We start from the raw sequence: 12,789 nt of genomic DNA, 5'->3' as shown, positions 1-12,789 counted from the left end.
GGGTGATACGGTCAAAATTTGGTCAATATCAACTTGACGTATTTCTTTCAATTTTGCATTTAAAAAACCTGAGCACCCCTCATTTTGAAAGTGTGTGTGTGTAGAATGTTGCTCCTAATTTGATTTTGGAATTCACTCTTCAGTTGTCAAAATGCCGTCCAAGCAAGAAGAGCAGCGTATCAAAATTTTGCTCGCGCATCGCGAAAATCCGAGCTACTCGCACGCAAAGTTGGCAAAATCGCTAAAAGTTGCCAAATCAACCGTTACAAATGTAATTAAAGTGTTTGGGGAACGTTTGTCGACAGCCAGGAAGTCTGGATCGAGGGGAAATCGAAAACCGGAAGCCGCTGAGACGACAAAGAGAGTTGCCGGTAGTTTCAAGCGAAACCCTAACCTCTCTCTCCGAGATGCCGCAAATAAGCTGGGTGTATCGTCTACAACCGTGCATCGAGCCAAAAAACGAGCCGGACTATCGACTTACAAGAAGGTAGTGACTCCAAATCGCGATGATAAACAAAATACGACGGCCAAAGCGCGATCCCGGAGGCTGTACACGACGATGCTGACGAAGTTTGACTGCGTGGTAATGGACGACGAAACCTACGTCAAAGCCGACTACAAGCAGCTTCCGGGACAGGAATTTTATACGGCAAAAGGAAGGGGAAAGGTAGCAGATGTTTTCAAGCACATGAAACTGTCAAAGTTCGCAAAGAAATATCTGGTTTGGCAAGCCATCTGTACCTGTGGCTTGAAAAGCAGCATTTTCATAGCTTCCGGGACTGTCAACCAAGAAATTTACGTGAAAGAGTGTTTGAATAAACGTTTGCTGCCTTTCCTGAAGAAACACGGTTGTTCCGTACTGTTTTGGCCGGATTTGGCATCTTGCCATTACGGTGAAAAGGCCATGGAGTGGTACGCCGCCAACAACGTGCAGGTGGTTCCCAAGGACAAGAACCCTCCCAACACGCCAGAGCTCCGCCCAATTGAGAAATACTGGGCTATTGTCAAGCGGAACCTAAAGAAGACCAAAAAAACTGCTAAGGGCGAGCAGCAGTTCAAGGCAAACTGGCTTTCTGCGGCGAAGAAGGTGGACAAGGTGGCTGTACAAAATCTGATGGCAGGGGTCAAGCGTAAGGCCCGGCAATTCGGATTTGGAAAAGCGGAAGCCTAACTGAATATTTTTCCTGAATTTTATACTAATTGAACTTGAAAAAGAAATTTAATTTGATTTTTTAAATAAACGATTTCACCGATTTACACGCGTTTTCCCTTGACCAAATTTTGACCGTATCACCCTTTACACTCGACTTCGTATCCTTTTTCTGCTGAACGGGAATTGGAGAGAGTCGTGGCAAGTGTGTTGTCGTTCTACAATGTTATAAATAAAATGCTTGATAGCATAGTCGAAAGCGGCGCTGGGTGTGTAGTGTTAAGTGTGATTGCCTCTCACCCCAGCAGGCCTGGGTTCAATCCCAGTCGGCGCCGTCGGGATGTTCTGAGGCATAACATCTCTGATCACGCCTTCCTTCGGGAAGTATAGCCGTTGGTCCCGGTTAGTGAGCTGATGGGTCGATAGGTAGGGTCCAGGTGTGAAAGCTGCCTCCCTGGCGTCGGTAGCATTGGTGCTCAGCACGGAAAACAAGATCGACGGAAAACAAATCAAGGAAAATAAAAGTATAGTCAAAAGCGTAGACAGAACACGAAATAAAAAATATACAAATTCATAACATCGTCTGCATGGTCCGTTTCTACCATTTGGTGCAGAGGGTGATAGAAAACGCAACTAACATTCAATGTCATACATGTTTGATTTGAAATTATTGTATTGAAATAAAATTGCACACATTGTTAGAAAACTCATCCTCCACTATTCCTGTAGTGGTGGTAGTTGCTAACTTTGGTTACTATATTAGTAGAATGCATTGGTTTCTAACGGATTCCACTAAATATGATAGGAACACAACCGCAACTATAGGTGCAAGAGAGTCGAAATCTTTAGAAAAAATAATAATTGTCCATAATTTTTGGGCTAATTTTAAGTTTGAAATATTCAAACATGCTTTATTTTAGTAGCTAAAAATAATCAGGGTTTTAATTTTATTCTTTTTTTTTTATTTGCGGTGTGCCCATTTTTCGTGCAAAACTGGGTTTAATTTTTTTCAGTTGTGACTATCTATCTATCTATGTATCTATATATATAAAAATTAATTTTTGTCTGTCTGTCTGTCTGTCTGACCCTTATAGACTCGGAAACTACTGAACCGATTGGCGTGAAAATTTGTATACAGGGGTTTTTGGGGCCGTGGAAGGTTCTTATGATGGTTCGAGACCCCTCCCCCTTCTGTAAGGGGGGGCTCCAATACAAATGAAACAGAAATTTCTGCATAACTCGAGAACTAATCAAGCAAATGGAACCAAATTAGGCATGTGGGGGCGAGTGTGGGGGTATAAGGAGATAATCATAGGGGGTAGCCCCTTAGATAATAGGGGGGGGCTACGTACAATATAGCATCCTTTTTTTTAATCGGTGCATAAACTCAAGCTAATATTGAATCCCGAGCAAGACCGGGCACACTCAGCTAGTATTGCATAAAAAACAACATGCTAAAGGACAACAAAATTGCATATTTATAGGGGCAACTTAGACACAACTCAGAATGTAACTTCGATGCTACATTATTTTCGTTTTGTTTTTTGCCAAGACGTATCTACCTACAACTTTCGATTTTCCACGAATTTAAAACTTGGTTTTCATTCACACTATCAAAATCACACAAAATCGCCAGTGGAATCAGATAATATCGAGTGGGTGCGAATTGAACATAATGCATAAACAGCTCATTGCAGAGCCGTCTCCTTCCACCTCACCGCTGGTTGTCAAGCTCACCACGCCCTCCAATGCCAAATGAGCGGAGGCGCGACAGCAGCGCTCTTTTATAACTTTTCAGATTCAAGCAAAATGATGCGCAACCAAATGGTATTCGATTATGACGATTGGGTTTGGGGAGAACGTTTATCCCATGAAAACAGTGAAAAATTTATCACTTTTTATTTGCACATTTTTTAAAAGTTTTTTTTTATGAAAAATTGGCAAAACATTTATTGTAGCAGAAGTATTTCCTATCGATTGGTGCATTTGGATTTTAATTTCATTTATAAACGGCAAAGTTATAAGCGTTCGAAATCTAACACCTTTTCGTGACGGTAGCAATTTTAGATTTTCGATTTACCCCCTGTGGAACGGTACAGGTAAAACGTAGTCTACGTAAAAACATGAACAAAAAGATGGCACAAGATTGTCATTAAAAAACACCAAATAACCTAGAATCACTAAAATTTAGGAGTGCCAAAAATAGTCTTAAGGGGAAGCTCACCGCTCCGAAAAAAATAATTATGTTTTGATTTTTCTAAAAATATTGGAAAAAGATATCAAAATTCTAAGAAAATCACATATTTTTTAATTTTTCAACGAAAATTCACGTGAAAAAACATTTTTTATAAGTCATTATGGCATAAAGTTGGACTCAAAAAACCACAAAACATCGACTTTTCGGTTTTGCTGAGAGTCCATTTTTTTTCATGATGAGATAGAAAAAAAAAATTTTACATGTAATTTTTGACAAAAATCTAAGGAACAAACTGATTTGCTTTGATTTTTGATATTTTTTCCCAATATTTTTAAAGAAATAAAAATTTACCGAAAATATTTTTTTTATTTTCGGGCCGGTAAGCTTCCCCTTAAGGAAAAGCTTACCACGAAAAAAAAATCGGGCGCGTATGTAATTTTCTAAAAATATTGGAATAAAATTTAAAATATCAACGAAAATCCATTTTTTTTTTGATTTCTGATTTATTTACAAGGTGGAAATTAAACAAAACCGGCAGTTCAATTTTTGAGTTCAATTTTTATTTTACACGTTTTTTTTTTTTTTTTTGTTAGGAAAATATAATATTTTTAAGATTTTTTATACATTTTTTCTATATTTTTAGATTTATGGTAATTTTGCGGTATCGTGGGATGGTGTTTCCGCTGTAATTGATGATAAGACAATTGATCGCGTTCAGGAAATTAAAAATATTGGTGTGATTATTGATGACAAACTCAAGTTCAATTCTCATATTGACAATGTCATCAAGAAAATTGCCAAGAAGCATGGAATTCTGTCGCTTGAAAAACGATTTAACTATTGGCGGTAAAATACAGTAGTACAAATCAATAATCACCCCTCATCTTATATTTGGCCCGTCCATTCTATTTTTGGCCAATGAAACACAAATATCGAGAATACAGCGTTTGCAGAATAAAGTAATGCGTTTGATTTTAAGATGTAATATATTTACTTCCTCATTTGTCAGTGAAGCAAAGAATTGTATATTTGACTATGGTGTTCATTTATACAGTAGTTAACGATTTGCTGCCTCGATATTTGTAGGATCGGATTGAAAGAGGAAGTGATTTTTATAAATATAACACTAGAAATGCAGATGAAGTAAGAACTCCACATCTATAATGCTTCATAAAATTTCTTTTTTTAAAGGTATAAATGTTTTGAATTTGATGCCTAGACACATCAAGCGTGTAACTACACTTACAAATTTCAGAGACGCTGCATTTCACATCTAAAAGTAGTATATTGAGCAGTTATTTCTATATATTTTTTATTTGTTATTTTTTTATTATTGGAGCTTCGTGACAGCTTTGTTTTCATTAAATCTTGTCTCATTTAATATTGCTTCTATCTTCGACAATACAGCAGAAGGTCTAGCTTATGTTGGCAGGTAGAACACTGGATTCCGTGTGTATTGTTTCAAGATAGTTATAGAAAAAATGCTGTGACAAGTGCTCGTAGATACATCCACGTTGTAATCCGATTGAATAAGTAAATCCGTTTCGAACGAAAAAAAATCTCAGTAGGATAGTTTTCGAGATACACCTAAAAATGAAAATTTACTTTGAAAAAGATTGTTTACTAAAATTCAACTATCTCCGGTTAAATGAGACCATATCAATTATTTTAACACCAAATTAAAGGTTAAGAAATTTTTCTTACGATTTATCCACGTCATCAATTGTCATTGAGATTCGTAGTATTTTTGTTAATTAATAGTATGTTTATTTTTTTTTTTTTATATTTTGCATTTTTCCCAGAAAAAATGAATTTTTGCTAAGTTTTTAAGCAGTGTAAATAAATTTTTTTGCAGTAGTTGTACTACTAATCTATCTTAAAAATGATATTCAAATATCACCTTTAATTAGGCGTTAACATAATTAATATAACTTTATTACAATCGGACATATTTATATTTTAGTAAAAACCTTTTTTTGAAGTGAAATTTCAGTTTTTAGCTATACAGACTGGAACGCGCAAAAATTGGTCGACAAAAAAATCGTTTCTGACAGTCAAAATTCACATCACAAAAATCTTCTTATTATTCTTTTGGTAGTTCAATTGATATATTTAAAGGAAGAAATGTTCGTTTATTCTTTTTGTTTGCCAAATTCGAACTACCGTGCCTTCCGCTTAACCCCTTCAAATTAATTTTGCACAGTAGTCTCATCGACCTTGTTCGTCGCCGAACGCCAGTTAGATTTAAACTGCTGCTCGTTTTCAATGGATTTATTAGTGTTTTTTGAGATTCCGTTTGACGAAGGCCCAATACCATTCGATAGGGCGGAGTTCTGGGCTGTTGGGAGGGTTGTGGTCTTTGGGTACCACAACCACGTTATTGGCATCGTACCACTCGCTTGCCTTTTTCCCATAGTGGCAGCTCGCCAAGTCCGGCCAAAACAGCACAGATCTATTATGTTACTTTAGGAATGGTGGCAGCCGCTTTTCCAGGCGCTCTAGGACGTAGATCTATTGATTGATGGTTCCCGTAGTAATGAAAATGCCGCTTTTTAGACCACACGTGCATATGGCCTGCCAGACGAGATATTTTTTCGGGAACTTCGATAGTTTGATGGTTTTGAAAATTTCAGCCACCTTCCCTTTTCCTGATGCGGTATAAAACTCCTGTCTCGAAAGCTGCTTGAAATCCGCCTTTACATAAGTTTCATCGTCCATGACGACACACTCGAATTTTGTGAGCAGATTCTTTTACAGCTTTCGGTACCGCTGCTTTGCCGACGTGTTTTGTTTGTAATCTCGGTTCGCCACATTCACCTTCTTAAACGTCGAAAACCCGGCTCGTTTCTAGGCCCGCTGCACAGTAGTATGGGAGACATTGAGCTTTCCAGCGACGTCCCGGATAGAGAGGGTAGGATTCCGCTTATATTTCACCGCCACCTTCTTCGTCGTCACTGCCACGTCCGGATTACACTTTTAAAAACGTTTGTCACGGTCGATTTGGCCACATCAAGCAATTTTGCCAACTTGGCGTGTGAGAACGTCGGATTCTCTTGCTGCGCGAGTAAAATTTTGATACGCTGCTCCTCTTGCTTGGACGTCATTTTGAAAACTGGATAGCAAATGGTGAAAACTCATCATAGCAATCATTGTATATACACTCAACTTCCAAATGCAGCATTTCAGGTTTTTTATGCATTTTTAACTGAAATACACCAATTTGAAGTTAACCTATTTTTGCGCGTTCCAGACTTTATCTCGAAAACTATCCTACTGAGATTTTTTTGGACAACATTTTTGGATTCAGCGCATAGGAATGGGAAATGACCATCAGTGTATAAAGTTCAAATATGCTCTAAGCTAGTGAAATCATTTAAAGAGTTCCACCAAAATGAATGTGATAGCCTATGTTGGCAAGTTGATAAATTTTGATTTCCTCTCTAGATATTCTACTTATTTTACTATTGAGCTTTGTTTCAAATTAGTTAATCATGAAAACAAACACGTCAATCACCGACTTCTCGTGAATAAAAGCTCCATCTCGCGAATAAAGTATACCAGATGATATAGATGTCATTCCTTTACCAGATCGTGTTGATAGTTTTCTAGGCTGAACTTTTAAAGGGTGATACGGTCAAAATTTGGTCAATATCAACTTGACGTATTTCTTTCAATTTTGCATTTAAAAAACCTGAACACCCCTCATTTTGAAGGTGTGTGTGTGTGTGTAGAATGTTGTTCCTATTTTGATTTTGGAATTCACTCTTCAGTTGTCAAAATGCCGTCCAAGCAAGAAGAGCAGCATATCAAAATTTTGCTCGCGCATCGCGAAAATCCGAGCTACTCGCACGCAAAGTTGGCAAAATCGCTAAAAGTTGCCAAATCAATCGTTACAAATGTAATTAAAGTGCTTGGGGAACGTTTGTCGACAGCCAGGAAGTCTGGATCGGGGGGAAATCGAAAACCGGAAGCCGCTGAGACGACAAAGAGAGTTGCCGGTAGTTTCAAGCGAAACCCTAACCTCTCTCTCCGAGATGCCGCAAATAAGCTGGGTGTATCGTCTACAACCGTGCATCGAGCCAAAAAACGAGCCGGACTATCGACTTACAAGAAGGTAGTGACTCCAAATCGCGATGATAAACAAAATACGACGGCCAAAGCGCGATCCCGGAGGCTGTACACGACGATGCTGACGAAGTTTGACTGCGTGGTAATGGACGACGAAACCTACGTCAAAGCCGACTACAAGCAGCTTCCGGGACAGGAATTTTATACGGCAAAAGGAAGGGGAAAGGTAGCAGATGTTTTCAAGCACATGAAACTGTCAAAGTTCGCAAAGAAATATCTGGTTTGGCAAGCCATCTGTACCTGTGGCAGCATTTTCATAGCTTTCGGGACTGTCAACCAAGAAATTTACGTGAAAGAGTGTTTGAATAAACGTCTGCTGCCTTTCCTGAAGAAACACGGTTGTTCCGTACTGTTTTGGCCGGATTTGGCATCTTGCCATTACGGTAAAAAGGCCATGGAGTGGTACGCCGCCAACAACGTGCAGGTGGTTCCCAAGGACAAGAACCCTCCCAACACGCCAGAGCTCCGCCCAATTGAGAAATACTGGGCTATTGTCAAGCGGAACCTAAAGAAGACCAAAAAAACTGCTAAGGGCGAGCAGCAGTTCAAGGCAAACTGGCTTTCTGCGGCGAAGAAGGTGGACAAGGTGGCTGTACAAAATCCGATGGCAGGGGTCAAGCGTAAGGCCCGGCAATTCGGATTTGGAAAAGCGGAAGCCTAACTGAATATTTTTCCTGAATTTTATACTAATTGAACTTGAAAAAGAAATTTAATTTGATTTTTTAACTAAACGATTTCACCGATTTACACGCGTTTTCCCTTGACCAAATTTTGACCGTATCACCCTTTATTCGCGAGAAATCGGGGTTTGAAGCGCCTGTCCACAAAATCAACCACGCCCAAATCTCAAATCACTCCGCCTCCCTAAGCAAACCCCTCGCATCTTCACTATTTTGTTAATCTACTTAATGTCATTAGACCGTCTGAATTTAACGTGTTTCAAGTACTTTTCACTTAGATCTATATTTATTATATCTTAGTTCGTCCCAGTTCGTCTTCAAGTGCTTCTCTTTGAAGTTAGTTCCCTAACTGTGTTGCACCACAAAAATACGTATGGGTATGTCACAATAGAAGCACGCCACAATGGAAATCCAGAGCCATAGTTCAAACACTTATCACTAATCAAAATGAAGCATATATAATATAAGTTACAATACCATGTACAAAAATGGTGTTTAACATTGTCCCCTGAGTAATACTTCACTGAAAACAACAATGAAAGCTTGTCACGCAAATAGAAAGAGCACTGCTGGACACTTTCTGAAATATTTCAATAGTATAATTCCCTTGCAAACCCAAATAAATCTATCTGCGTAAAAATAAATAAAATAAGATTGATTTGCATTAAAACCCGCCAGTATCGCACGCAACGTCAGTGCCTATACATAAGCGTACTACAACGCGGCTCTCAAACAGGGGAAGCTTAGTAATCCCCATCGCCTGCCCATGGCGCCATTCTATCGCGGCATGAGCCAGCATCGCCGGCCATAAACCTACCGTCTCCAACACTCCACAATAAAGCATGAAATTAAGCCCACCCACCAGCAGCAAGGTGCAAATACTAGCCAAGGGGAGGGATATTGAGCAGTTATATTTTTATGAATTGATAAATAATGTATCTTAACGAATTTATCTCTAACGGATTATTTTGTGTGAACACAGTCACAAAGACGTTTTAGTAATGTATACCAAAAACTACATGTTTCGCCACGATGGTGATGATAGATTTTTAGTTTGTTCTAGTAGTAATAGTAAAAATATAACTTGGAGTAGTCTGCAATGGTTTGAGTCTCGTGCGCGGAACACAAGTATAAATGACTGGAAGTAGTTTCCTGCATATAGCCCTGGCACTGCTGAAGCTTATACGTGTAAATCCCAGGTCACTTGTAAATGGAAGTTTTGTCGAGGAGTATACTTGGACTCTTGATAACTGGTTACACCTGTGAATGTTTTTGGTTGATGCCTATAGCATATTTAACAGGATTTATATCTGTAATTGTAACCAGCTCGATTTTGTTTGCAAACCTGGTTAAAATGTTTATATTTAATTATCTTGAAGATAACTCGTCCAGTTCAAACCTTTGTAGAAGTAAAAGGTGGGACCATCACCAAATTAAGAAGCGCATTGGCATACTTTACGCATTTTAATGCGCATTGACATGTTTTGAGTGTATTTTTGATACACTGTCATGTATTTTTCAACGCATTGCTTATTTTGCGCATTTTATTCACAATACTTTACTTACTTTTTACTGATTTGCCCCATCGGTTAAAAGTATCCAAATGAAATTTGCATGGACCGAACACACTCGCAAACCATCCCCCTACCCCCAGTGTATATATGCCCCATTTGACGTCTTGATAACCATATATTTTAACTAAATTTCCAATATTTACACATATTTGAAGTTAATATAATGATTAACAATTGATTATTGGTTGAAATCATTTGCTGACCATCCTTAACAAATATTAAGATCCCGAGAAGCACTACGGAGCACAATTAGAAGCTCATTGGAAAACTAACAACAATGCACGAACTTCCTAGCCAACAGGACGACAGCATTATAGAAATTTCAAATTCCTTTAATAAAGAGGTTTTTATATCCCAAAATTTCATGGTTCGAGCATATAAAATGAAGATTCAGAGCAATACTATTTTCAATCTGAATTCAATCTGTTGATCTAGGAGTCGGAGACGGAGTCGGCATAATTTCGCGCTGCTTTTTACACAAAAAATAAGAAAGAACTGATTATTGTCTTAAGAACCAAGTCTGAAAATTGAGAAATTTCAGCCAAGACTAGACCCACGCCTCCATAACAAAAGTTTTCCTCTCTAGACACATTGTATGATTGCGACGCTTTCTGGCTTGCAAGCATGATACCAAGAAACAGACTCAGTGAAAATCACTTCTATTGTGTGAAATAAATTTTAATTTTCGTTCGAAACAGTACTTATCGTCCTAGATAGTATAAACGGTAAATACAACGGTGTATGATGTTTCATTGAATGTATTTGAATCAAAACAGTACAATTTTAAGACACTGATATCAATAATCAGATAGCATCAAACTAAACGACGCATTTGAAATAAAAAAATATCGAAAAGAATACTTGAAGCAATAAACACATTCGACACAGTAGGTCCAAGCAAATCCAATGATTAATGTTGTTGAGATAAAGCACAAACAGCTCGGATAGCACGAAGAGTTCAGAACTAGCTGTAACACAAAGCTGGTTTTAATAATTGTTCTATGACCATTGAAATACCTTATCAACTCTCATAACGTAGCATTTTTTTAATTAAAATATGGAATGTGCAAAATCTCGAATTCATTTCGCAAAAACTATGCTCGCAATGATATTCGAGTATGATAACTATTTATAGAATGACCGGAAACAAAACAGCAATTTTAACTAAATTGAACGTTTTCAAATTACTTAGCACCAGACATTCCTACGCGATCCTCATATGAATCAAAAACCCATTAGGTAGGTGAGAAAGTACAGCGCAATCCAAGCTATCAAAACGAATCCAACAACTACAGCCATCAGCAACAACAACAATAAAAGTAACACCAACAATAAAATGACATTCGCTATTGTGGCAGCTCTGACTGAGCCTATCACTGGTACCAATCGTGCGAAGCACCCGCAGAGAATCTCAAAATGAGAGTAGTAAGACATGATCGATGTTCAAGTGTATGAGTAACAAAATGTTGACCGCTGCACAGTGGTGGTGGTGCAACTTAAGCGACTTGTAGAATGCAAATAAGACCGATAGACGGCGATGACGATCGCATCCGCATGTGTGTGCGCCTGAGCACGACCACCACCAGCAACCGAAACTGCGATCACCATCTTCCGTGGAATATGACTTGGCGACAAGGTTTTTGGCAGTGGCAAATGACCGTAAAAGCTATTTTTTGAACACTCAAAGATTTTTTATGTCAGCGCAGTAGCAGTAATTTGCGCTGACAAAGCATCGTTAGTGTATTGCTGGCGTACGCGAACTGATCACATGCGAATACACGTTTTATACCAATACATGGACGGGATTCATCAAAATACTAACCCTGTGGAAATTGTTTTCCGTGCCTTTTTGCATGAATTGGGTGGCGATATGTAGAACCCTCAAAAGTTGATTACACCAAGCTGCGAGCCAGTATTGCTGAAGCAAAGCTGCGTGTCTTTATTCTCGCATAGCGGGGTCCCATTTAACGTCACAATCAAAGTGTTTATTCAACTCAATCGACAGGCTATAATAACAACCACACACTATTTCCGACCAAATGCATTTAAACAGTTAATCCATTGATACTCGAAACACTATTCCTCTTCAGTTACTAATCGGTTCTTCACTAGAAATTTTGCATTACTCTTGCCAGCACACTAACACAGTCACTTGGAATCGCAATTTTCGATGATTTATTGTTATTATTTTAAAACACCCAATTGTTGTTTATTCAACTGATTAAAAATAACGATCACTTTGCTCTCTCACTGCTCTCGTTTTCCGTCTGCGCCAACACTAGAGATAGACTGACTGATAACTTTAGCTCTTGATTCACTTCTTTTTCGCCTTGCCAAGTTCAAACACTTTTATCTTATTCACAACTACACACCGCACTATGCTATGGCTTCTTTCTTCCTTCTCTCGCAGTTAGACTGCTCCTGCTCTCACTCTCGTATACAATCTGGTCTTCGGTGGAGTAGTGTATAGTAATAATTGCAAGTAGGTATGGTTAGAAAAAGAACACCAACAGGATCAGCACACACCACAAACACCAAAAAACGATCACTTCCGGGGAGAGAGGTCGGTTCCTCGAAACGCGTTCGCTTCGTATCGAGTTTCGATCTAGACTGACCAACAGTCTCAACATGCATGCCGCAAGAGCCTCGAATGGGCTATGCACGATCACACACCCACCGCCGCCTCCGTTGATGGTAGTAGTGAGTACCTGCCTATGCTTTTCCTCACCACCCACCAACCTATGCAAGCAACAAGTGGTGAGTGACCACCCGTTTGTTGGGCCAGCCGTACGTCTGTTCCTGTTGCCGGCCGTCGTCGTCGTGCAGTCGGTCACCCACCGCGCCAATGTTTTGATTTTGCTGCATTTTTGTTCCTCCACACTCTGTGAATAAACCAACTGATAAGGAAGAAAGCACGCTGCTAGAACCAGTGTACCAACGACGCAGCAGCAACAGGGGAACTCATCGGAGTTGAACTTTACATTCATGAATTGATTCTGAACATAGTCACAGCACAGTCGCACAACCAATGTGCTTAGCACATGGAAGGCATTCCCGGCC

At 39.0% G+C, this 12,789-nt stretch overlaps 1 protein-coding gene across 2 annotated transcripts in view; it reads right to left on the bottom strand.

The window, feature by feature from the left end:
* LOC135698365 (receptor-type guanylate cyclase Gyc76C-like) overlaps positions 1-12,326 on the bottom strand; it is a 200,199-nt gene extending 187,873 nt beyond the window's left edge. For both annotated transcript variants that reach the window (XM_065218293.1, XM_065218294.1), the window contains exon 1: positions 11,552-12,326. The gene's annotated coding sequence lies outside the window, so the exon portion shown is untranslated. The remainder of the gene's footprint in view (positions 1-11,551) is intronic.
* Between the last annotated feature and the right edge of the window lie 463 nt (positions 12,327-12,789).

This window comes from Ochlerotatus camptorhynchus, unplaced genomic scaffold (genome assembly GCF_037179485.1).
Source record: "Ochlerotatus camptorhynchus isolate MF236.1 unplaced genomic scaffold, CSIRO-AGI_Acam_v1.1 ptg000085l, whole genome shotgun sequence".
NCBI lineage: Eukaryota > Metazoa > Arthropoda > Insecta > Diptera > Culicidae > Ochlerotatus > Ochlerotatus camptorhynchus.
Note: the sequence above shows the minus strand (reverse complement) of the source record. Positions and strands in the feature narration are given on the sequence as shown.